Below are 25367 nucleotides of genomic sequence, written 5' to 3'. Positions count from 1 at the left end.
AGAGAAGTAACTTAGCTTACAGTGCCCTCTTGTGTCATGTTGCACGAAAGCCGCAACATGATAAAGAAACTACGGAAAACAGCGTTTCCCGGTACTGACTGTCTTAAGGGCATCTCAGTTTCCCCGTAAGAATGGAGCGAAAGCCCAGAGGAGTGCGGCAGAAGGCTGCACTTCTCTGGCAAAGTCTAGATCATGGTGAAAACAACAGCAACACGTTTAGGGGTTGCCACATGGAAGGAAAATTACCCACAATTAAGAAATCTTTCCTAACAAAGAAGATATACACAGCTTAACGCTATGCAGCAGTCCTAAGTGGAAGGAATGCCAGCATGGAACAGCCTCGAGTTGGCCATACGATATGATATGGCATTTATAATGATGGAGCAGGGCCCCCGCTCACCTGATACCCAAAAGCATATCAGCTATTATTGTGTTTTTATGATTATGACTGTTAAGCAGGTAATAAAATGTATGGCCTTATTTTTCCACCTTACCTTGCCTCTCAGTCTTTTATTATAAGGAATAGTGGTAACTATTTGGGATGGGAACATTTTACCACTTTACAATGCCTTCAACCTTACTATGCCACTTCCAGGCTTATGCTCTCCCTTCGATAGGATATTCAACGATTCCCTCAGTAAGGGTACGTTCCTAGATGCCCTACAAACAGGGCTTATATGCCCCCTCCAAAAAATCCATCCTCGATCCGGAAGACCTACCAAACAACTGGCTGATTACAGGCCTCCTGTTTACAAACGAAGACATTGAGATGATAGTTGTAACTCGGTCTGCTCACGGATTACCATCCAGGTGGTTGTTGGAAATCCACAAACGGGACTCATATCTGTTGGTCATCCGCATGGCTGTGTTTGTCACGGTCAAACATCAGGCACTACTCAGCCTCCTTGCACACAGGCTCGGCTTCTCTGGCGAAGTCCTTAAATGGTTCACATCCTAGTACCTATCTCTGAGGCACCAGGCTGTCCAGATGGTCTCCCTCAGGTTCAAACGCCCACTTGTGGTTGCAGTCTTTTCCATGTCATCTTTAAACTCATTCCTACACAACCCCCAACAATACACCAGTGCACAGATGATACACAGTTGCAAGTAATGGACAAGAGCCCGCAAGATATTGGTCACTTCGCTCATGTCTTATAACCATTCTAAAGTGTGCATGTGCAAGTGTCTACTTAAAGCATTCTGTCACAGAGTCCCCACAGTGAACTATTCCTATTTCCAGCACTTCCCCACCCATATAAAAATGGCTATGCATATAGCCTACATTACAAACTGAATTGGCTCTTTTTGTTTATAAACGTGCCTCGTTGCTATTGAATCGTGCAGTAGGCATTTTATCCATTTCAGAACCGTGTGAGGTAATGAATATTTCATGTGTCGGCTTCACACCTTTCGCTCGTCTCCAACTTTCGGTGGCCCCTCTGCGCCTCGCTGGGTGATAGGGACGGGGGCACCAGGGAAGGCGGGCGTGAAGCCCGTAGGCAGGTTATTTGCCCGCACATCCGCCTCCCTGGTCGCGCCCTACCGCGTCCCCGGGCATTCGTGAAGCGGTGGTGTGGGGCGGGCCTGTGTTTTCCAGTATGACGTAAGACGGCGTGCCTGGCTTCACTCTGTCCTTGGCTTCCCGCCAGCGGCTGCGCTCGCTTCCTGCGTGCCCTGATCATTTAACGGTCTTCCTTCCCGGAACTGTTGTTCAGACTGTGTTCTTAAGAGGCGCGGAGAGAGCATACGGCTCCCGGGGCGCTGCACGCGGGCAGGGAGAGCGGAAAGACACGGCGCCGGGACCGCCGGGGCGGATTGAACCGGCACACTACACTCATCCACCGGAAGGAAGCGGGAGTGACGGTAAAGGCGCGCGCGCCTCTCTAGTCCCCCCCCCCAGCACAAGAGTTACAAAGAAGGGGGCAACATCAGAGCGAGGGGCGAGAAAAGAAGGAGGGAAGGCTGGCACGGCGGAGGAGAGGGGTGGAAAGGAAACAGGACGGGAGGGCATTGATACCTGTAGCCTTAAGTCAGAGGCTAGTGTCATAACCTGGGCATTTGTCCTATAGCTATGCCGTTTGTATCCAACCTCACACATTCTGTCAGCCCCTTCGTTTCCCCTCCAGTAAGGTGCTGCATGAGACATTTCCTTTGGTTTGGCATAACAAGGCCGCAGATTTATTTTTACACATACATGACCACTGCAAACAGGTAAAATTTTGAGTTCCAACAGGTGTGGCGACTGCTCCTCGTCCTGCTTCCCCCTTTTTCCTCCATATTGATTGCAGGCACAACTCCCCCGAGGCCCTCGAGTCTGAGAAACCGCCTGCCCATGCAGGTCTTTGCGGACTGGGGGAGCGCCGTTTGTTGGAGGGAAGTTGAGCCCCAATTGCTACCGCCAGACACCCCCGCCGTTTAGGCTCCCAGGAGGCGCTGTCTAGAATGGGCGAAGCCCCTTCCGGTTTAGCAATGGCTCATTCGGAGTCTTTGTCTTATATTAGGTTGCCACAACCCGCCACGCCAAAGGTGGGTTACCGCCCACCGTGGCTCCCCCCTTTCCCGCTTATAACTCCAGTAGTTTTGTGCAGATGTTCCAGAAAAACAGATCCATTCCCTGCTCCGACAAATGCACCCCGTCCTTCAAGTAATACTCCTTGTTTTTCTGATTGATCAAACCATGTCTGATATGCTGAAAGCCTCTCCCTTTACAAAACTTAGCCATGGCCCAGATCAACTTCCTCCTTGAGTTTTCAACGGCTGCCTGACTCTCGGCGCCCCTCCATTCGCACCTCGAGATGATTTCCGACCACACGATTTCCGTGTCCCCCAATTCGGCCGCTAGCTCCTGCAATGAAGACATCATTTCCCTGAATAAGATCCCCCTCCCCAACTCGGCCAAATCATTGCCGCCGAGATGAACCACCAATACATCAGGCCTCCGGTGGCCCCTCAGGAGACTGCGTATGTGCCCTTGTAACTGTGCCCATTTCATGCCCGGCACTCCGTGCCACTGCACCCGATATTCCCCGGCGGTCAGCACCTCCTGCTCGGCTGACCAGCTTCCCTTGGCCCTCGACACAAACGAATGGCCCACCACCCAGGCAGACCGCCGCCTTCCCCGCCTTGGTGCTACTGCGAGGAAACGGGAGGAAGGAATTGTTAGTCTTACATTTTCTCCGGCCTGACATACCGCTTAAAATAACTGGACCTCCAGCCCCCAATATGTTTGATTGTCTCTGCTCCCAGGCCCATCCCAGCCGCAGTTGTGGCGGCCCCTATCCTGAAGGAATGTGTCCCAAAAACCCCTGTTGAGAACCCCGCCTCCCCCAGTGTCCTGTCTAACACCTTTTTAAACTGAAACAGGCTTAATGCTGACCCGTCGTTGTGCACCAGAAACGGGGCCTCGTCTCCTGTGTGGCACCTATGACTCACATACCTGCTCACGCATCCTACTGGACAGACCGGACTGTCCCGGATACTCCCTAACGTGATCATTCTGCCTTTCCCCGTCTGATCGGTCTTAGACCTCCTCAGAAATATGCATACCCGTTCCCCTTGTACCCTTATGTCACAGCTCCTCAGGAAACTCAAACCTTTACCCTTCTTGTTGGCTGGCACCAGCTCGCTTACCCTTAAAGCTCCAAAAAACGCCAGAGAAAAGGCTGCTGCGAACAATCCTTTTTCATACTCGTCCCTGCACACCACCCCCAAACTCCTGATCAATTTGTGCAACTTCCCCACATCCATGGGCCGTCTCTCGTCGGGTTTCGCCATCACCTGCTTGGCCCAACCCCTCATGGCCATGACAATATAATGCTCCCTGGTGGGATCAGGCATGCCCCTTAATTTGTAGAATTGGGCAATCGCCGCCAGATGGTAAGCCACCCAGGCCCTGGACCTTCCTTGGCTCCAAGACCATCCCACAAAGGCACGCACAGGCCTGCCCTTTTCGCTCTCGGGCAGGATATTGTTTTGGAAGGCGACGAACCGTTCCCAGCATGCCTTGTATCTTCGCATAGTGCCTGGTGCGAGGGCCGTGTCGATCAATGCACTCAGATCTCCCCAACCAATCCCCACCACTGTGTCTGGAAGGGTGTCATCCTTGCGCTCGCCTCTGGGTGGTTTTTCCGGAACCTTCCCCACTGCAAACGAGAAAGAGAATCAGCGGCCACATTCTTAACCCCAGGTATATGACGTACCCTGACCTCTGCATTTAGTTGCAGCAAGCACTTTGTCAGTTCCCTGAGCAGCCCCAATGCCCTACCATTCTTGCTAGTTCCTTGATTGATAATCTGCACCACCGCTAGGTTGTCCGACCAAACTAGTACTTTTTTGTCCTGCATCTGTTCCGGCCAGAGCTTGAATGCCACCACTATCGGGAACAACTCCAGCACTGTAATGTCCCTGGAGATACCCTTGGACTGCCATTCAGCCGGCCAGGCCTGCCCGCACCACCTCCTGCCCAGGATAGCCCCAAAACCTAGGGCCCCTGACGAGTCGGTAACCAGCTTGGGTCCATCTCCCTTCCCCAGAGGTTCCTTCCACACCAATACCCCGTTAAAATGATCTAAAAAGGTATTCCACATTTCCAGGTCCTTCTTAACCTCCTTTCCTAGGCGCACGTGCTGACCCGCGTGCCCCAAGCCCACCATTTTCAACTCTATGCTTCTAGCAAATGCTTTACCTGAAGGGATCACTTTGCCTGCAAAATTCAGGCTGCCCGCTAGGGACTGCAGCTCTCTCAAAGTGGCTTTCTCTTTGCCTAACAATCCTGCGATTACCTCCTTCAACCTTAGCACTTTGTCTCCCGGAAGCCTGCACACCCCTGCCACAGAGTCAATTTCAATCCCCAAAAACACCAGTGACATGACCGGTCCCATAGTTTTTTCTTTAGCCAGAGGTACCCCAAACTCTTCCATCAACTCATGAAATACCGTCATAAGGTTCTTGCAATCATGCGTCCCTTTGCTCCCAATAACATGAAATCATCGAGGTAATGCACCATCCCCCCGACCTTGCTTCTTTGCCTTACTGCAAACTCGAGGAATCTGCTAAACCTCTCAAAATACGCACATGAAATTGCACACCCCATCGGCAAACATTTGTCGTAGAAGTAATCCTGTAACATCTTGAAACCCAGCAAATGGTGGCTGTCCTTGTGAATTGGTAGCAACCGAAAAGCTGACTCAATGTCCGCCTTCCCCATGAGGGCCCCCACCCCCGCCGCCTTCACCAAATCCAATGCATCTTCGAATGCTGCGTAATGAACCTTGCATTCCTCCCCCGAGATGCCATCGTTCACTGACTCCCCCTCGGGGAAGGACAAGTGCTGTATAAGTCTGTACTGCCCCTTCTCTTTTTTGGGTACCAAGCCCAACGGGGACACTACCAGGTTCTCTAGTGGAGGTGTGCGAAAGGGGCCAGCCACCCTCCCCAACTGTACCTCTTTCCCCACCTTCTGCGCCAAGACCTCAGGCCTTGCTAGCGCCGATTTCAAATTACGTGCCTCCTTAAGTCCTATCTGTCCCTGGAAAGGAATCTTAAAACCCCACCTGAAACCCTCCCATAACAGTTTTGCATCACACTTGTCACTATATGTATTCAGGAAAGGCATCATGGCCTGTAAACGTATTGGCTTTGGCAGCTGTGTTTTAATCCTGCTTGCTTTTCTCCCTGCCTCTTGCGTTGCCCCTTGCCTTACCCTCTCGGCTGGTAGAGCTGTGCCTCCCTGTGCTTGCAGCCTTTGAGTGTTTAAACCTGCACGCATTACCATAGGAGCACCTCCCTTCTGCAAACAACCAACATTCTGGCAACTCCCCTTGGTAATTGGGCCGGCTGTTCCAAGAGGAGTTCCCACGAAAGGACCCCCTCCCCTTTGAGTAGGACCCCCTGCCCCTGCCCTGGGCTGGTCTTTCGCTTGCCACCCTCTCATCTACCGGCCTGTCTGGGACCGTTTTCGTGTCTATGCGCCCCCCCACATCCACTTCATCCCAGGTCATTGCTGGCCATACCTGCATTTTGAGTCTAAAACCTTTATCGTAGTTGCTCCATGTATCCCCCCCATGTTTCAGGTATTGCTCGTGAATATACTGTTCATACGCCATCAATGCCACGCCATCTTGTGGGAATTTTTCTAACATAATAGTGGCATAAACCCTGAATGCCCTTAACCAGGTATGTATATTGAGCTCTATTTTTGGCCTCTCCCTCTCTTTCTTCTCCCTTTCCCTCTCAGTAGGCTCGCTGAAGCCTTGACCCGAGGGGACCATCCACAACAACTCCATAATATCCATGAACTCCTTCCTCCATACCCGTTCTTTGTAAGCCAGCGGGATATGCCATGCCAATGCATTAATCGCCACTCTGGCCGGTGCAAACCCTGGCATTGGCCTCCCGTATATCGTGTTAATGCTGGCCTGCTCCTGCCCGTGCACCTGTGAAGGAGCCTGTGCCCCCCACCAAGGAGTCCCCCCAATTTGTGGCGTGTAGGTGGTATTCGCCCCTTGCGTCGCCATCTGCCCCGGGTTCACTCCCGTCACTGACTGACCTACACCTACCACGGGCTGACTCGCCCCCGAGCCAAGTTGCTCTGTGGCCCCAGTACCCCCTTGCGTTCCATTACCCACCATGTTCAAAGCATTATTAACAGGCAACTGACAATTTGTCCCCTTTGCCCAAGCTTCCATACATTCCCTGAACATACCTTTCACCATCTCCAAGGTGGTTGGCACCTCAGCTGTTACCGCCGGTGTGGCTACAGGTGTGCTGCGAGGACCTCCCACTGGCCTTGGAGCCTCAGCAGGGACAGGTGCCGGAATGGCTTCAACCTCCTGCGCCCTCCCCCTTCCCTTGGGGTTGGCTCTCCGCTTCTGTGCTGCCGCCGCTTGCTGCTGGCTGTCCCTCGCTTTCTTGGTCATCACTCTTTTCCTTTTAACGACTGGTTCCTCTTCTTCCTCGAGCTCCGCGATGTCCAGCTGTTCCCCTTCCTGTGCGTGCACCTCCACCCATGCCTCCTCGATGGGTGTAGATGGAAACAAGAGCGGTGACTCCGACCTCTGGTTGCGCCCTGCAACCTCAGCTCCCACCTGTGCTGCCATCAACTGCACCCAGCTGGTGCCATATTTGTCCCCAGCCCTCTTTGCCATCATCAAAAATGCCTCCAAGTCCTCCTTCTGTTGGTCCTCCTGGCTTTTCCCTTGCATCTGCATGATTCCCCTTAACCAATGTCTTCTCAATCAATGTCTTACTTGCTTCACTGCGCTCAAATGCCGCCCCACAGCTGATTAGTTCAAACAGGTGTGGCGAAATGGCAGTGTTCACAATTGTTGTCCTTCTTTGTTAAAGTTTTAGCAAAAAAAAAAAAAAAAGTTTGTCGAAACGAACACTACCGTTGCTCTACTCGTGCCGTTCCTCAGGCTTCTGCCTTAGCGCTGCTCTGTAAACGCTCTTAGGGCTGGTTGTGGAGTGTGCACCCCACGTTCCTTCTTTCCGATGCTGTCGGTGTTTTTTTTTTTTTTTTTTTAAATATCCCAGCCGGTCCCCGGGATCGAACTACCGACCTTTCGCTCTCCGGTCTAACGCTCTCCCAACTGCGCTATTTCGGCCGCCTCTTCCCGCGGTGCTCAGCTGATGCCTTGGCTCCCCGTATGCATCCACGGGACGCTCCTCTGCCGACGATTCGACCTTTCTCGTCGCGCGCCGATCTGCCGCTGCCTTTCCTCCGAGGGAAGCCGGGATTTGCTTTTCCTCCGAGGGAAGCCGTGCCTCAGCCCTTGCCGTCCGTGGGTCTGCAGCTCCTTGTTGCCTCGCCGATTGGGGATTTTCTTCAGTGTAACCCTCTCCGCTTACTGGCTTCTCCTTCCACGATGCCGAAAAAGAAGTCCTCCACTCTTGGCGGGCGCCCGGCTGCTGGAAGAGCTGCAAGTGCTCCTGTGCCGGGCGCCCGCCGTCTTTATGCCCCAAGCCCCGCCCCCTTCCTTTGTTGCCCTTCGCGGGCTTTCCTGGGCTCTTGGCGCCCTTTCTCTGGCTCCTTTTCCGCCCTCTCCCCTGCCCTTGTGGGGGAGGGGGAAGAGAGCGTAAAGGAGGAAGGCCCCTGCCCCGGTTATCGGGGTGCCTCCTCCACTCGCCGTGCTCTCCCCTCGTCACCTTCATAACCTGGGCATTTGTCCTATAGCTATGCCGTTTGTATCCAACCTCACACATTCTGTCAGCCCCTTCGTTTCCCCTCCAGTAAGGTGCTGCATGAGACATTTCCTTTGGTTTGGCATAACAAGGCCGCAGATTTATTTTTTACACATACATGACCACTGCAAACAGGTAAAATATTGAGTTCCAACAGGTGTGGCGACTGCTCCTCGTCCTGCTTCCCCCTTTTTCCTCCATATTGATTGCAGGCACAACTCCCCCGAGGCCCTCGAGTCTGAGAAACCGCCTGCCCATGCAGGTCTTTGCGGACTGGGGGAGCGCCGTTTGTTGGAGGGAAGTTGAGCCCCAATTGCTACCGCCAGACACCCCCGTCGTTTAGGCTCCCAGGAGGCGCTGTCTAGAATGGGCGAAGCCCCTTCCGGTTTAGCAATGGCTCATTCGGAGTCTTTGTCTTATATTAGGTTGCCACAACCCGCCTGTCCATCCTGCGACAACGACGTCCAGGCTCCGCCATAGCTGTAGGGTGGGAGGGTGGGAAAAAGAAGTCCTCCACTCTTGGCGGGCGCCCGGCTGCTGGAAGAGCTGCAAGTGCTCCTGTGCCGGGCGCCCGCCGTCTTTATGCCCCACGCCCCGCCCCCTTCCTTTGTTGCCCTTCGCGGGCTTTCCTGGGCTCTTGGCGCCCTTTCTCTGGCTCCTTTTCCGCCCTCTCCCCTGCCCCTGTGGGGGAGGGGGAAGAGAGCGTAAAGGAGGAAGGCCCCTGCCCCGGTTATCGGGGTGCCTCCTCCACTCGCCGTGCTCTCCCCTCGTCACCTTCATAACCTGGGCATTTGTCCTATAGCTATGCCGTTTGTATCCAACCTCACACATTCTGTCAGCCCCTTCGTTTCCCCTCCAGTAAGGTGCTGCATGAGACATTTCCTTTGGTTTGGCATAACAAGGCCGCAGATTTATTTTTTACACATACATGACCACTGCAAACAGGTAACATTTTGAGTTCCAACAGGTGTGGCGACTGCTCCTCGTCCTGCTTCCCCCTTTTTCCTCCATATTGATTGCAGGCACAACTCCCCCGAGGCCCTCGAGTCTGAGAAACCGCCTGCCCATGCAGGTCTTTGCGGACTGGGGGAGCGCCGTTTGTTGGAGGGAAGTTGAGCCCCAATTGCTACCGCCAGACACCCCCGCCGTTTAGGCTCCCAGGAGGCGCTGTCTAGAATGGGCGAAGCCCCTTCCGGTTTAGCAATGGCTCATTCGGAGTCTTTGTCTTATATTAGGTTGCCACAACCCGCCACGCCAAAGGTGGGTTACCGCCCACCGTGGCTCCCCCCTTTCCCGCTTATAACTCCAGTAGTTTTGTGCAGATGTTCCAGAAAAACAGATCCATTCCCTGCTCCGACAAATGCACCCCGTCCTTCAAGTAATACTCCTTGTTTTTCTGATTGATCAAACCATGTCTGATATGCTGAAAGCCTCTCCCTTTACAAAACTTAGCCATGGCCCAGTTCAACTTCCTCCTTGAGTTTTCAACGGCTGCCTGACTCTCGGCGCCCCTCCATTCGCACCTCGAGATGATTTCCGACCACACGATTTCCGTGTCCCCCAATTCGGCCGCTAGCTCCTGCAATGAAGACATCATTTCCCTGAATAAGATCCCCCTCCCCAACTCGGCCAAATCATTGCCGCCGAGATGAACCACCAATACATCAGGCCTCCGGTGGCCCCTCAGGAGACTGCGTATGTGCCCTTGTAACTGTGCCCATTTCATGCCCGGCACTCCGTGCCACTGCACCCGATATTCCCCGGCGGTCAGCACCTCCTGCTCGGCTGACCAGCTTCCCTTGGCCCTCGACACAAACGAATGGCCCACCACCCAGGCAGACCGCCGCCTTCCCCGCCTTGGTGCTACTGCGAGGAAACAGGAGGAAGGAATTGTTAGTCTTACATTTTCTCCGGCCTGACATACCGCTTAAAACAACTGGACCTCCAGCCCCCAATATGTTTGATTGTCTCTGCTCCCAGGCCCATCCCAGCCGCAGTTGTGGCGGCCCCTATCCTGAAGGAATGTGTCCCAAAAACCCCTGTTGAGAACCCCGCCTCCCCCAGTGTCCTGAAAAAGAAGGGAGAACGAGAGGAAGGGCGGGGGAGAAGGTACAGGGAGTACTCCAACTTAAAAGTGGAGAAAAAAGATTGGGGTAGAGAGAAGGCATGGGAGTGGGAAATCGGGCATGTGGCAGGCAGGGGACTTCTCAGCCCCCACTAACAAGATACTGTGATAGTATGTTCTGGGGACTCCAGCCTTCTCTGGAATTGGGTTTAACATGTCTCCTTGGGCCTCATTACGACCCTGGCGGTAAGGGGTTAACGCCAGCGTTAGCTGCGCCGACCCCTTACCGCCAATTACGAGGTCCCCTAGCGCCATGGTGCTTTTAACACCTGCTTTTAGCAGGTGTTAAAATCCATGGCGCTAAGGGACCATGGAGTTAATTACGCCACCGTAATTTACGGTGGCGTAATTAACGCCTTCCCCACTCCCATTATGCCCTATGGGGCAAAAATGGGAATGGGGAAGGGTAAATGGGGATTGGGGACTTACCGCCCCGCCTAGGTAGGAATGGGGCGGTAAGTCCGCCAACCACCATGGCGTAAACATAGTTTACGCCATGGTGGTAAAGTCACGGCCCAGGCGGTAACTTACCGCCTGGGTCGTAATGAGGCCCCTTGTTATCAGAACATCATTTAAATGGGAAGTTCCTTTAGTAGTGGTGAAAAATACACATTTTATGTGACAAGTTGTTATACCTTACTAAGGGCCTCATCACGAGTTGGGTGGTATCCTGTTTGGGATACCACCCAACTTTATTTGCGTTAGCGCACACAATTCGGTGGTATTACTGCTGTACCACGGGTTGGGTGCTAACTGCCCAATGGAGAATTTTTGCAGCAATTACCTTGCAATAATACCGCCTGCGATAATTGCACCGAAAATGGGAATTTTTCTGGTATGTTTACTCCCAGCTTGCAGCTGGGAGTAAACCCGCCAGACTCGAGATTGGGCGGTCCCTTCAATATTTTATGTTTATTGAATTTATATAGCGCTCTAAGCCAAAGCGCTTTACAATATAACAGGTACAAAAGTGAGAGAAGCATATTTACAAACATGAACAGGTAATTGGAACAATAAGTAGAACTATTTACAAGGGGGGTGGGGGTGGGAGAAGGGTAGAGGAGGGGGTAGGTGAAGGGAGTTACGGTGTAGAATTTGAGGTAGTGGGAGGGAAGGGGGAGTGATCTGGTGTCCTTATTGCTCTTAAGTAGTATTTGTTACCAATTTAAGGTCAGGGGAAGGAGAGCGGATCGGGAAGGGAAGTGGAGGGGGAGTGATCTGGTGACCTCATTGCCCTTCAGTAGTATTTGTTACCATTTAGGTCAGAGGGGGAGGAGAGAGGATGGTGGTCACAGAGGCCAATATGGTGGTCACAGCATTACCACTGCATTAAATGGCTACCGCCCACCTCGTGAAGAGACCATGAGTGGGAATGTTCGTTTAGAACCTCCAATTAGCTCATTTGCACCTGAAAGCCCCCAAGCACTGTCGCTCCTGTTAGCTACCCAAATATGTCCTCCCCAGGATAACCCAGGTGCAAAATAAACCTCATGTATAAACTGTCCAGTTAATTTCCAGGATATCCACTTGTAAACAGATATAGAAAGGGCTTTTTTTTGTTGGTAGATCTAAACATAAACTTTTTTTTTTTTTTTTAAATATTTTTATTTTTATTTTAAGTGAAAACAGTATAAACAAACTTGTGACATTATACACAATAAACCAATAAAACACTTAACAAAGCACAACACTACACTCCCCCCCTTCCCCCCAAGAGCTCATCCACAGGGTAGTTCCGTATCGACCTGGTGTGGCCAGGTGACTTCCTCCTCCGAGGCAGTAGGTTCTCCTCGTACCCCAAACAGACCAGTGATTAATGACCTCCAGGCTACTAGGTTGCCCACATCCTCCTCCCCGCATTTACTGCATGCCTCTTGCCAGACCATGGTTTCAGCCTCCGCCCATTTTTGGAGATCCCTCCACCACATCTCTATCCTAGGTTTGTAGCATTGCTTCCAGTTCATAGCTATCCTCCTCTTAGCGAGTATATACGCTAGGTCTCTCAGTTTCCCCAGATGTCTGGTGTTCTTTGGTCTGGAGAACCCCCCTAGAAGGCAAGCCCAGGTCGTGTCAATGCTTATCGAGACCCCTTTGTCAGCCAACTTCTGTGACACTTCTCCCCAGAAGACTTCAATTACTGGGCAGGACCAGAACATATGCGTCATGTCCGCGTTCTCCTCGTTACACTTCGGGCATGCTTGCCTGCCCGAGTTAGCAAACTTAGCTATTCTCTTGGGGGTCAAATACGCTCTGTGTGTGATATATAGTTGGATTTGCTGTAATCTAGCATTCCTGGACACTTTTTTATGATATCCCAGAGCCCGTTCCCACATCCCATCCGTCATCTGAACCCCCACCTCCATTTCCCATTCTATTCTCAAGTCTGTCAAGTCCTTTCCCACTCGGGACATCACCACCTCGTACAATCTGGAGATCTCGTGTCCGCCCTCTGATATGTCATATATTGTGTCAATCAGGGCATCCGGATCCTCCGCTAACACCGTCTCAGGCCAAGATTTTCGGATAATCTGTACCAACCTGAAGTATGTAACATATTGGCCCCCATGTAACCCAGCTTCTTCTTCTAAGTCTGCAAAATCCTTGATGGCCCCATCTTGCCATATATCTCCTAATGTGGCCAACCCAACCGGTTCCCAGTACATTCTGATCAATTTTCTAAGTTGACCATCCCCCGCAGTCAAGGCAACCAGTGGCACCTGCGGCGAACACGGATCCGGGCTTTCCAGTAACCGGCATGCTCTACGCCACATTTTCCACCCAAGTAACAGCATACCAGGGCAAAGGTTTAAGTCTTGTCTAGGGACCCAGATGATCTCCTTCAAATAAAACGAGGTGCAATCTGTCCCAACCAATCTGGACTCGGGAGATTCCTCATCAGAGAGCCACTGTGTAACATATTGCAATTGGCTCGCTACATAATAGGCCTCAAAATGTGGTAATTTAATTCCTCCTTTATCGTAGAAGTTTTGTAGCTTCCACAGCGCCACTCGGTTGCGAGTGCCGTGCCATAGGAAGTCCCTGCACATACTGTCGAGTTTGGTAAAGAACTTCCTAGCTATTAAGTATGGTATGTTGTTGAAGAAATGCAGCAGTCTAGGCAAGACAACCATTTTAAGCAACGCCCCTCGCCCTATCATCGCTAGCGGCAGTTTTTCCCAAAATCGCATAGACGCACGGATTTTATCCACAGCAACCTCGGTAAATATCCCAGCCGGTCCCCGGGATCGAACTACCGACCTTTCGCTCTCCGGTCTAACGCTCTCCCAACTGCGCTATTTCGGCCGCCTCTTCCCGCGGTGCTCAGCTGATGCCTTGGCTCCCCGTATGCATCCACGGGACGCTCCTCTGCCGACGATTCGACCTTTCTCGTCGCGCGCCGATCTGCCGCTGCCTTTCCTCCGAGGGAAGCCGGGATTTGCTTTTCCTCCGAGGGAAGCCGTGCCTCAGCCCTTGCCGTCCGTGGGTCTGCAGCTCCTTGTTGCCTCGCCGATTGGGGATTTTCTTCAGTGTAACCCTCTCCGCTTACTGGCTTCTCCTTCCACGATGCCGAAAAAGAAGTCCTCCACTCTTGGCGGGCGCCCGGCTGCTGGAAGAGCTGCAAGTGCTCCTGTGCCGGGCGCCCGCCGTCTTTATGCCCCAAGCCCCGCCCCCTTCCTTTGTTGCCCTTCGCGGGCTTTCCTGGGCTCTTGGCGCCCTTTCTCTGGCTCCTTTTCCGCCCTCTCCCCTGCCCTTGTGGGGGAGGGGGAAGAGAGCGTAAAGGAGGAAGGCCCCTGCCCCGGTTATCGGGGTGCCTCCTCCACTCGCCGTGCTCTCCCCTCGTCACCTTCATAACCTGGGCATTTGTCCTATAGCTATGCCGTTTGTATCCAACCTCACACATTCTGTCAGCCCCTTCGTTTCCCCTCCAGTAAGGTGCTGCATGAGACATTTCCTTTGGTTTGGCATAACAAGGCCGCAGATTTATTTTTTACACATACATGACCACTGCAAACAGGTAAAATTTTGAGTTCCAACAGGTGTGGCGACTGCTCCTCGTCCTGCTTCCCCCTTTTTCCTCCATATTGATTGCAGGCACAACTCCCCCGAGGCCCTCGAGTCTGAGAAACCGCCTGCCCATGCAGGTCTTTGCGGACTGGGGGAGCGCCGTTTGTTGGAGGGAAGTTGAGCCCCAATTGCTACCGCCAGACACCCCCGCCGTTTAGGCTCCCAGGAGGCGCTGTCTAGAATGGGCGAAGCCCCTTCCGGTTTAGCAATGGCTCATTCGGAGTCTTTGTCTTATATTAGGTTGCCACAACCCGCCTGTCCATCCTGCGACAACGACGTCCAGGCTCCGCCATAGCTGTAGGGTGGGAGGGTGGGAAAAAGAAGTCCTCCACTCTTGGCGGGCGCCCGGCTGCTGGAAGAGCTGCAAGTGCTCCTGTGCCGGGCGCCCGCCGTCTTTATGCCCCACGCCCCGCCCCCTTCCTTTGTTGCCCTTCGCGGGCTTTCCTGGGCTCTTGGCGCCCTTTCTCTGGCTCCTTTTCCGCCCTCTCCCCTGCCCCTGTGGGGGAGGGGGAAGAGAGCGTAAAGGAGGAAGGCCCCTGCCCCGGTTATCGGGGTGCCTCCTCCACTCGCCGTGCTCTCCCCTCGTCACCTTCATAACCTGGGCATTTGTCCTATAGCTATGCCGTTTGTATCCAACCTCACACATTCTGTCAGCCCCTTCGTTTCCCCTCCAGTAAGGTGCTGCATGAGACATTTCCTTTGGTTTGGCATAACAAGGCCGCAGATTTATTTTTTACACATACATGACCACTGCAAACAGGTAAAATTTTGAGTTCCAACAGGTGTGGCGACTGCTCCTCGTCCTGCTTCCCCCTTTTTCCTCCATATTGATTGCAGGCACAACTCCCCCGAGGCCCTCGAGTCTGAGAAACCGCCTGCCCATGCAGGTCTTTGCGGACTGGGGGAGCGCCGTTTGTTGGAGGGAAGTTGAGCCCCAATTGCTACCGCCAGACACCCCCGCCGTTTAGGCTCCCAGGAGGCGCTGTCTAGAATGGGCGAAGCCCCTTCCGGTTTAGCAATGGCTCATTCGGAGTCTTTGTCTTATATTAGGTTGCCACAACCCGCCACGCCAAAGGTGGGTTACCGCCCACCGTGGCTCCCCCCTTTCCCGCTTATAACTCCAGTAGTTTTGTGCAGATGTTCCAGAAAAACAGATCCATTCCCTGCTCCGACAAATGCACCCCGTCCTTCAAGTAATACTCCTTGTTTTTCTGATTGATCAAACCATGTCTGATATGCTGAAAGCCTCTCCCTTTACAAAACTTAGCCATGGCCCAGTTCAACTTCCTCCTTGAGTTTTCAACGGCTGCCTGACTCTCGGCGCCCCTCCATTCGCACCTCGAGATGATTTCCGACCACACGATTTCCGTGTCCCCCAATTCGGCCGCTAGCTCCTGCAATGAAGACATCATTTCCCTGAATAAGATCCCCCTCCCCAACTCGGCCAAATCATTGCCGCCGAGATGAACCACCAATACATCAGGCCTCCGGTGGCCCCTCAGGAGACTGCGTATGTGCCCTTGTAACTGTGCCCATTTCATGCCCGGCACTCCGTGCCACTGCACCCGATATTCCCCGGCGGTCAGCACCTCCTGCTCGGCTGACCAGCTTCCCTTGGCCCTCGACACAAACGAATGGCCCACCACCCAGGCAGACCGCCGCCTTCCCCGCCTTGGTGCTACTGCGAGGAAACAGGAGGAAGGAATTGTTAGTCTTACATTTTCTCCGGCCTGACATACCGCTTAAAACAACTGGACCTCCAGCCCCCAATATGTTTGATTGTCTCTGCTCCCAGGCCCATCCCAGCCGCAGTTGTGGCGGCCCCTATCCTGAAGGAATGTGTCCCAAAAACCCCTGTTGAGAACCCCGCCTCCCCCAGTGTCCTGAAAGAGAAGGGAGAACGAGAGGAAGGGCGGGGGAGAAGGTACAGGGAGTACTCCAACTTAAAAGTGGAGAAAAAAGATTGGGGTAGAGAGAAGGCATGGGAGTGGGAAATCGGGCATGTGGCAGGCAGGGGACTTCTCAGCCCCCACTAACAAGATACTGTGATAGTATGTTCTGGGGACTCCAGCCTTCTCTGGAATTGGGTTTAACATGTCTCCTTGGGCCTCATTACGACCCTGGCGGTAAGGGGTTAACGCCAGCGTTAGCTGCGCCGACCCCTTACCGCCAATTACGAGGTCCCCTAGCGCCATGGTGCTTTTAACACCTGCTTTTAGCAGGTGTTAAAATCCATGGCGCTAAGGGACCATGGAGTTAATTACGCCACCGTAATTTACGGTGGCGTAATTAACGCCTTCCCCACTCCCATTATGCCCTATGGGGCAAAAATGGGAATGGGGAAGGGTAAATGGGGATTGGGGACTTACCGCCCCGCCTAGGTCGGAATGGGGCGGTAAGTCCGCCAACCATCATGGCGTAAACATAGTTTACGCCATGGTGGTAAAGTCACGGCCCAGGCGGTAACTTACCGCCTGGGTCGTAATGAGGCCCCTTGTTATCAGAACATCATTTAAATGGGAAGTTCCTTTAGTAGTGGTGAAAAATACACATTTTATGTGACAAGTTGTTATACCTTACTAAGGGCCTCATCACGAGTTGGGTGGTATCCTGTTTGGGATACCACCCAACTTTATTTGCGTTAGCGCACACAATTCGGTGGTATTACTGCTGTACCACGGGTTGGGTGCTAACTGCCCAATGGAGAATTTTTGCAGCAATTACCTTGCAATAATACCGCCTGCGATAATTGCACCGAAAATGGGAATTTTTCTGGTATGTTTACTCCCAGCTTGCAGCTGGGAGTAAACCCGCCAGACTCGAGATTGGGCGGTCCCTTCAATATTTTATGTTTATTGAATTTATATAGCGCTCTAAGCCAAAGCGCTTTACAATATAACAGGTACAAAAGTGAGAGAAGCATATTTACAAACATGAACAGGTAATTGGAACAATAAGTAGAACTATTTACAAGGGGGGTGGGGGTGGGAGAAGGGTAGAGGAGGGGGTAGGTGAAGGGAGTTACGGTGTAGAATTTGAGGTAGTGGGAGGGAAGGGGGAGTGATCTGGTGTCCTTATTGCTCTTAAGTAGTATTTGTTACCAATTTAAGGTCAGGGGAAGGAGAGCGGATCGGGAAGGGAAGTGGAGGGGGAGTGATCTGGTGACCTCATTGCCCTTCAGTAGTATTTGTTACCATTTAGGTCAGAGGGGGAGGAGAGAGGATGGTGGTCACAGAGGCCAATATGGTGGTCACAGCATTACCACTGCATTAAATGGCTACCGCCCACCTCGTGAAGAGACCATGAGTGGGAATGTTCGTTTAGAACCTCCAATTAGCTCATTTGCACCTGAAAGCCCCCAAGCACTGTCGCTCCTGTTAGCTACCCAAATATGTCCTCCCCAGGATAACCCAGGTGCAAAATAAACCTCATGTATAAACTGTCCAGTTAATTTCCAGGATATCCACTTGTAAACAGATATAGAAAGGGCTTTTTTTTGTTGGTAGATCTAAACATAAACTTTTTTTTTTTTTTTTAAATATTTTTATTTTTATTTTAAGTGAAAACAGTATAAACAAACTTGTGACATTATACACAATAAACCAATAAAACACTTAACAAAGCACAACACTACACTCCCCCCCCTCCCCCCCAAGAGCTCATCCACAGGGTAGTTCCGTATCGACCTGGTGTGGCCGGGTGACTTCCTCCTCCGAGGCAGTAGGTTCTCCTCGTACCCCAAACAGACCAGTGATTAATGACCTCCAGGCTACTAGGTTGCCCACATCCTCCTCCCCGCATTTACTGCATGCCTCTTGCCAGACCATGGTTTCAGCCTCCGCCCATTTTTGGAGATCCCTCCACCACATCTCTATCCTAGGTTTGTAGCATTGCTTCCAGTTCATAGCTATCCTCCTCTTAGCGAGTATATACGCTAGGTCTCTCAGTTTCCCCAGATGTCTGGTGTTCTTTGGTCTGGAGAACCCCCCTAGAAGGCAAGCCCAGGTCGTGTCAATGCTTATCGAGACCCCTTTGTCAGCCAACTTCTGTGACACTTCTCCCCAGAAGACTTCAATTACTGGGCAGGACCAGAACATATGCGTCATGTCCGCGTTCTCCTCGTTACACTTCGGGCATGCTTGCCTGCCCGAGTTAGCAAACTTAGCTATTCTCTTGGGGGTCAAATACGCTCTGTGTGTGATATATAGTTGGATTTGCTGTAATCTAGCATTCCTGGACACTTTTTTATGATATCCCAGAGCCCGTTCCCACATCCCATCCGTCATCTGAACCCCCACCTCCATTTCCCATTCTATTCTCAAGTCTGTCAAGTCCTTTCCCACTCGGGACATCACCACCTCGTACAATCTGGAGATCTCGTGTCCGCCCTCTGATATGTCATATATTGTGTCAATCAGGGCATCCGGATCCTCCGCTAACACCGTCTCAGGCCAAGATTTTCGGATAATCTGTACCAACCTGAAGTATGTAACATATTGGCCCCCATGTAACCCAGCTTCTTCTTCTAAGTCTGCAAAATCCTTGATGGCCCCATCTTGCCATATATCTCCTAACGTGGCCAACCCAACCGGTTCCCAGTACATTCTGATCAATTTTCTAAGTTGACCATCCCCCGCAGTCAAGGCAACCAGTGGCACCTGCGGCGAACACGGATCCGGGCTTTCCAGTAACCGGCATGCTCTACGCCACATTTTCCACCCAAGTAACAGCATACCAGGGCAAAGGTTTAAGTCTTGTCTAGGGACCCAGATGATCTCCTTCAAATAAAACGAGGTGCAATCTGTCCCAACCAATCTGGACTCGGGAGATTCCTCATCAGAGAGCCACTGTGTAACATATTGCAATTGGCTCGCTACATAATAGGCCTCAAAATGTGGTAATTTAATTCCTCCTTTATCGTAGAAGTTTTGTAGCTTCCACAGCACCACTCGGTTGCGAGTGCCGTGCCATAGGAAGTCCCTGCACATACTGTCGAGTTTGGTAAAGAACTTCCTAGCTATTAAGTATGGTATGTTGTTGAAGAAATGCAGCAGTCTAGGCAAGACAACCATTTTAAGCAACGCCCCTCGCCCTATCATCGCTAGCGGCAGTTTTTCCCAAAATCGCATAGACGCACGGATTTTATCCACAGCAACCTCGGTGTTGTGCAGATGTTCGTTTCTCACAGTGTGATATATGTCTATTCCGAGGTATCGGAAGGACTCGGCTGCCCAAGGCACGGGCAATACCGGTAAGCGTTCCGTGGGGACCCTCGAATAGTACCCTAGAGGGAACATGCTCGACTTGTCAGGATTAACCGCTATGCCGGTCAATTCGGCATACTTCTGCATGACCTCCAAAACATACTGGAGGTTCTCTTCAGGATACTTTAGGTACAGCAGCAGGTCATCGGCATATAAGGATATCAAATGGCTCTTTCCTCCCACCTCGATGCCCACCAGGTCATATTGCTGTCTAAGATATACCGCTAAGGGTTCCAAGGCCAATATGTATAACATCGGGGACCAAGGACATCCCTGCCTAGTACCCCTACTTAGGTGCCACTTGTCGGATATCACTGATCCTGTACGCACCCTAGCCGTAGGCTGGCTATACAGTAGTCTCGCCCATCTGATATAGCCTGGCCCAAACCCATATTCCCTCAGGACCGCAAACAGCCATGGCCACCTCACCGAATCAAACGCCTTAACTGCGTCTAGGGAGATCACTGCCATTTCCTCATCTCTTCTGTTCCCTTCTTCTATCACTCGGTGGAGCCGCCTGTGATTATGAGTTATGTTCCTGCCCGGGACATAACCTGTCTGATCCGAGTGTATCAGCCTGCCGATGACCTTGCGCAGCCTATCCGCCAAGACCGCTGTCAGAATCTTACTGTCTTGGTTTAACATCGACAGCGGTCTGTACGATCCACAGTGTTGTCTCGGCTTGTTAGGCTTGGGCAGTGGTACGATCAGCGCTTCTCTGAGCGTGTCTGGCAATCGGCCTCCCTCGAATGATTCGTTGTACATCTCAAGCATAGGGGGGAGTATCTCTGCGCTATACGTTTTGTAGAACTCACTCGGGAGTCCATCAGTGCCCGGGGTCTTGCAAGTAGGCAGCCGTTTCACCACCTCTTCCAGTTCATCTAGCGTAATGGGGCCATCTAACTCCTCCCTTTCCTCTACACTAATCCTGGGCAGTTCTATATCTTCCAGTGCGTCCCTGATTTTATCCAGATTGTCTTCCCCTTTGTCCTCATACAGCGCTTTATAATAATCTAAGAAAGCAGCGTTAACCTCTTCCTGAGTGTGAGCCTCCTCTCCGTCTTCCCTTTCTATCATCATGACCGGGGCCCTGGGGGTTTCCCTCTTGTAAAGCCATGCCAGTAGGCGACCCGTTTTGTCACCTCCTGCATGTTGCCTCTCTACGTATTTCCTGTAATTGAGGTCACAAAGCCGCTCCCAAAGCTCTGAGCATCGTTGTTGTAATTCGAGTACTAGGTCTGTGTCCCCTCCCCCTCTGGTACATTCACGCTCCAATTCTTTCTCCACTTTTCCCAGCTCAGCTAAAACCCCCCCCTGAAGGCCCTTTGATTTAGAAATAGCATCGCCCCTCACTACCACCTTGAAGGCCTCCCAAAGTGTACCAGCCGACTCCACACTGCCTGTGTTCTCCTCAAAATACCTTGTAATCGTCTCTCTAATATCTTCTCTGAAGGCCGGGTCTCTGAGCGCCTCCGCCCGGAGGCGCCATGTTGGAATCCGCCCTCTAGGGCGGCCATATTGCCAGGCCATCACCAAGGGCGAATGGTCCGACAGGACCCTTGCTCTGTATTCAACCTGTATAGTTGTTATCGTCACTTCTGGCGTAGCAAAGAAATAATCTAGTCTCGTGTGCAGCTGTTGAGGGGCCGAATAATGAGAGTACTGCAAGGCCGTGGGGTGTTTCAATCTCCAGACATCCTCTAGTCCATAGTCGTCTAATAGTACCCGTAGAGCCCTGGCCGCTGGGGTGGGCCTGTCTACTTTCCTGTCGGACCTATCTATCTTGGGGTCAAGAACACAGTTAAAATCCCCCCCCCAGATGATCGGTTCTCCTGCGCACGAGCCCAGGCGTGTACATAGAGTCCTGAAATATACAGCAGTATTCTGATTGGGGGCATATGTATTAATAATACTCAATCCTCTGTTCTCAATCAGTACCCTCAGTATTACCAGCCTACCCTCCGTGTCTATCTCCTCTCGTACAATTCTGAGTGGGACACGCGGGGCCACCCAGATCAGCACACCTCTGGCATAGGCCGAGTACGGGGAGCCCACCACTGTACCCCCCCATTTTTTCTTTACAAGGTCTAGTTTATGTTGGGCCAGGTGCGTTTCTTGTAGCAGGGCAATGTCGATCTTCTGTCGTTTAAGATACAACATGACTTTATTTCTTTTCAAGTAATTATTGAGGCCTCGGACGTTCCAGGTGGCAATCTTGAGGTCACCCATGGCAGCTATGTGTCTTCCCACCCCCCTTACGGGAACCTCCAACAGTTCTCATAACACAGAAAGCGTCCCACTGCGGCCACTCCGCAAATAAGCTCATTCCCAAACTAACCGCACACACAACTAAACTCCAACCCCCTTTCCCCTCCCTCACCCACCCTCCCCCCAACACCACACACCCCAACTGTTGCCCAGCTTCAACAAAAGAGCTCAGGCACCCCCACATCTGGCTCCGCAAACACCAGTCCGTACACGGAGCCCAGTAGGGTGAGGTCGCCCTAATGGCCACCTAACCTAAGCTATTGTGGGGAGAGAGTATCGCTCCATGGGGCTCCCGTTCAATAATAATCTCAATGTTTGTGGCAAACAGTACAACCAACTGACCTTCCATACCGAACCGACTATAATCAAGTCTTAGGGTCCATGTGTCGCGCCATCTTGCGACGCCATTTTACGTCTTCCGTAGCTCCTCCGAGTCCTTCTGGGGCCGGTCCGCCGATTCTTGAGGGCACCCTTGTGCGTCGAGCCACTCCATGGCGTCCTCTGGGGTCTCGAAAAATAAAGTCTTATGCGCCTGTATGACCTTCAGTTTTGCAGGGTAAAGCAACATATATTTGTAACCTGCCTCCCTCAGCCTCCGTTTCACAGTTCCAAAGTTCATGCGGCTCCGCTGCACAGCTAGGGTGTAATCCGGATACGCCGTGATGTTTGCTTCTCCTCTCTTGATCGTGCCTCCTTTACGAAAATGTTCTAATATTCTTTCCCGATCACGGTAGTTAAGAATTTTGGCAATGATGGGTCTGGGCGGGTTTCCAGGAGGCGGCCTCCTCGTTAGGGCTCTATGTGCTCTCTCCACTGCGAAGCCTTGGGATAAGGCCCCTCCGGATATCTCCTGCAGCAACATGGTCTCAACGAAGTCAGTAGGGTCACGGCCCTCCGTCCCCTCCGGTAGGCCCACAATGCGGATATTGTTGCGACGGGCCCGTCCTTCCGCCTCCTCCGCTCTACTTTCCAGGTTGCCCACCCTTTGGATTAGGGCGTGCAGTTTTGTCTTGTGGGTGGCACAGTCCGCCGTATTCGGGCCGACTTCTTTTTCTAGGGACTCTGTGCGCTCTGCCAGAACCCTAACGTCTTGTCTCAGTAGATTGACGTCTTCCTGGACCTCCCCAACTTTGAGGTCCAATGCCGTTTTTAATTCAGAGACAGCCTGTTCTAATTTCGATTCCCAGGCCGCTCTCAGGTCCGCAATCGCTGCTAGGATTTCTTTGTTAGAGCTCGAAGTCGTCGCGCTACCTACGGCTGGTGCATCCTTGTTCTTGGTGGCGTCCGAGCCCGGGGACGTTTTGGTGAAGTCATCCAGCGTGGGTTGTTTCGCCTTAGGTCGCACTGCCTTACTGGACATGGTTCTGAGGATGTGCAGGTCTACCGAATGATGAGTGGGCGCATTACGCGCTGACCTGGTTAGGTCTTCCCGCGACTCTTTTCAATCCCGTCTCAAGTCTATGTCGGCCATTTTGAATCGCCCTTTGTTCTCAGCGTCTCTCGACTTTTCTTCTCCGATCTCGGTCGTCGTAGCTACTATGACCTCCAAAAGTTCACAATACTTCGGCAGCACCTTCACACGCTGGCATGCATGTCGTCAGTTTTCAATAAGCAGTCGTATTGCACTGATTTGCCCGGATCTGTTCAGGATCTCGGGAGCTCCGCTGGAACGCGTCCTCCTACATGGCTCTCGTAGCCACGCCCCCCTAAACATAAACTTAACGTCATGCATAACAACAAGCTGCATGTCTGTGTCAAACACTATTAGCAGGTGACCTTATCATACAGCTTGCTTTGTTGCGTGTCTAGTTGCGAACACTGGGATGGGGTGGGGTGGGGGTTAAGGTTTAAAGACCTAGCTTGAGAGCAACAGAGCACTGTACCATGTTTGGATAGCCAGTGTTTAGGCTGGCATCTTTTAACAGTAGCGCAATACTGTGAGTTGTATTCTGTGCATCCATTGGGATTAGTCCACGATCAGGTGCTGTTGAAAAAGCCATGTTTTGTGAGATTTGTGAAATTGCAGAATTGTGGGGTCATTTCGAGTCAATACTGTGATCAAGTTCCAGATGGTGGGTGTGTGAACAGAGAAGGATTGTTTGTGGTTCTCCTCTTTGCGGACTAGTTGTGATTTGAGCCGGTTGGTCGATTTGTTGCACAAGGAGCATCTGACACCACATATTTGGAACTGTGCTGGCAGGTACGCTGGTCTGCTACTCGTGACTGCTTTGTAGTTGATACATGCAGTCTTGAACAGAATCTGCCCTGGAAAGGAAGACCATGTAGTTCGTGCAGGACGGCTGCGATTTGGTCAAATTTCTGTGCACCCGTAATAAGACGTGCCGTAGTTTGGTGAACTGCTTTTAGGGGAGGCAAGTGCAGCTCTCTCTGTTGTAAGGACTGCAATTTATGTGGGGTTGACTCATGATTTTATTTGTGTTCTTTTCAAGTCATCACTGTAAAATATTTATGTACCTCTTTAAAGCCAATGATTAACACATTAACACATATATGTATCAACCAGAGCAAAGCAATAAGCCTAGAAGTGACATAGTGTGGGGAAAGGACCTAATGAACAGGTAGATGTAGCTGGAGGCACATCCATTCCACCTCTGCCCTAACATGCATTGTAATAATCGCCACAGGAAACCAGGTAAGGTGGAAAAGATTAGGCCGTAAGCTTTATTACACCAACCATAAACCATGATACATAACAAAAACAGAAAGAAATGTTTTGGGGGATCAGGTGAGCGGGGGCCCTGCTCCATTGTAGGGCCAACTCAAGGCTGATCCCTTCCGCCTTTTAGCAGCTTACGACATACCATGCCCAGCGTTCCTGCTGTGCTCTTCTTATTTTCTGCGCCCAGCGTCCCTGCTGTGCTCTTCTTTTTTGCCATGCCCAGCCTTCCTGCACTGCTCTACTACTGCTTTTGACCTTAAATGCACCCGGTGTATAGCCATGATCTACAATTCTCCCCTCCCTCCTTCCTATGATTGTGTATCCTGCCCGTGCGGTTTGTCCCTTTTTAGTTTAAGTTTTTGGATGGGAAGGCGGGTGCGCGGCTTGTGCCCATACTGCAGAGGAGGGAATGTGAGGGGGCTCACTGTTCCCTCTCCTGTTATGGGCCAAAACTTGCCCGGGGGCAAATCAGCATCTCACTGCCTTCCTACTGGCGCGCCCCGGCCCACACGCTGGACCCTGGGGTTGGCAGTCCTTTGGTCTTGCCACCCGAACAGTAAGGGAAACACCTTGCAGGTACTTGGCACCTGCCCTGCACCCGGCCCGGGCGCTCGGGAGTCTGGTGACTTCTTTGGCCATTTCCCTGCACACCCTGGTGTGAAGGGAGAGGCCTGTTTGGCTTCCTGCATATCCTCCTTCCTCCCCTTTATTGGTGCGTGGGAGGGGAGTGGAGGCAATTCATAACACACATGGCCACCTCCCTGCTTATTTTCCTGGGACTTCT

The 25367-nt window shown here is 52.0% G+C and overlaps 1 protein-coding gene across 1 annotated transcript in view; it reads left to right on the top strand.

Annotated features, from left to right (window-relative positions):
* Positions 1 to 1625: 1625 nt before the first annotated feature.
* LOC138566882 (phospholipid scramblase 1-like) overlaps positions 1626 to 25367 on the top strand; it is a 184900-nt gene continuing 161158 nt past the window's right edge. Inside the window, exon 1 of the mRNA XM_069644603.1 lies at positions 1626 to 1863. The gene's annotated coding sequence lies outside the window, so the exon portion shown is untranslated. The remainder of the gene's footprint in view (positions 1864 to 25367) is intronic.

The sequence above is a fragment of the Ambystoma mexicanum genome, chromosome 1p (genome assembly GCF_040938575.1).
Source record: "Ambystoma mexicanum isolate Mex_15411 chromosome 1p, UKY_AmexF1_1, whole genome shotgun sequence".
In the NCBI taxonomy this organism is placed as follows: domain Eukaryota; kingdom Metazoa; phylum Chordata; class Amphibia; order Caudata; family Ambystomatidae; genus Ambystoma; species Ambystoma mexicanum.
This window is presented reverse-complemented; position numbering and strand designations above follow the sequence as displayed.